Below are 732 nucleotides of genomic sequence, written 5' to 3'. Positions count from 1 at the left end.
CCTACTGAGGTTGAATGATCAATGATTCAATGTATAGGGACTTCAGAAGTGATAAATCTTTTACCCAAAAAAGAGAGAGAGAGAGAGAGAGTTAGTCGCCATTGACGAAACAGAAGAACGACTCTCAAGTCTAAACGAAACTCGAGCTCGAGTGCTTCACCAGAAAGGGTTTTGTGGGGCGAGGGATTACACTAGTGCGAGATGTCATCGCTACAACTTACTGCTGCAAAGAAGAGAAACATTGAGAAGGCCGAAGAAGACGGGATCAAATGATGGTGAGTTGTTGCCCTCTGCTTTCATTTTCTTCCATCTTTACCTCTTGAGCAATTAATGGTGTTAATTGGTTGGATTTCGCAATGATTTTTAAGTAAAATCAAATCAAATAGTATAATAAATGATTTCAAATATTGAAAACAAAATTCATTCATAAACGATTTCTTAGGATTTCTAATTTTTTTATTTAAAAAGATTTATTTTGATCATTGTTGAATGTAAATTTAAATTTTGTATTTATTGAAATATATGTAAACTTGACATTGGGTGACTTAATCTTACCATGTGTATGTTAATTGGTTTAACGATTTACTTAATCGGTTTATCATGGGCTTAAACCGTTTGATTTTCTATTTAAATCATTTAGTTAAAACTGTCTCAATTTTGAAACATAAATTGAATTTCAGTAAACAGTTTGAGGGTTTTCTTTTTGTTGGTAGGAAACAGTTTGGGTTTGAT

This window comes from Macadamia integrifolia, chromosome 10 (genome assembly GCF_013358625.1).
Source record: "Macadamia integrifolia cultivar HAES 741 chromosome 10, SCU_Mint_v3, whole genome shotgun sequence".
NCBI classification, from domain to species: domain Eukaryota; kingdom Viridiplantae; phylum Streptophyta; class Magnoliopsida; order Proteales; family Proteaceae; genus Macadamia; species Macadamia integrifolia.
This window is presented reverse-complemented; position numbering follows the sequence as displayed.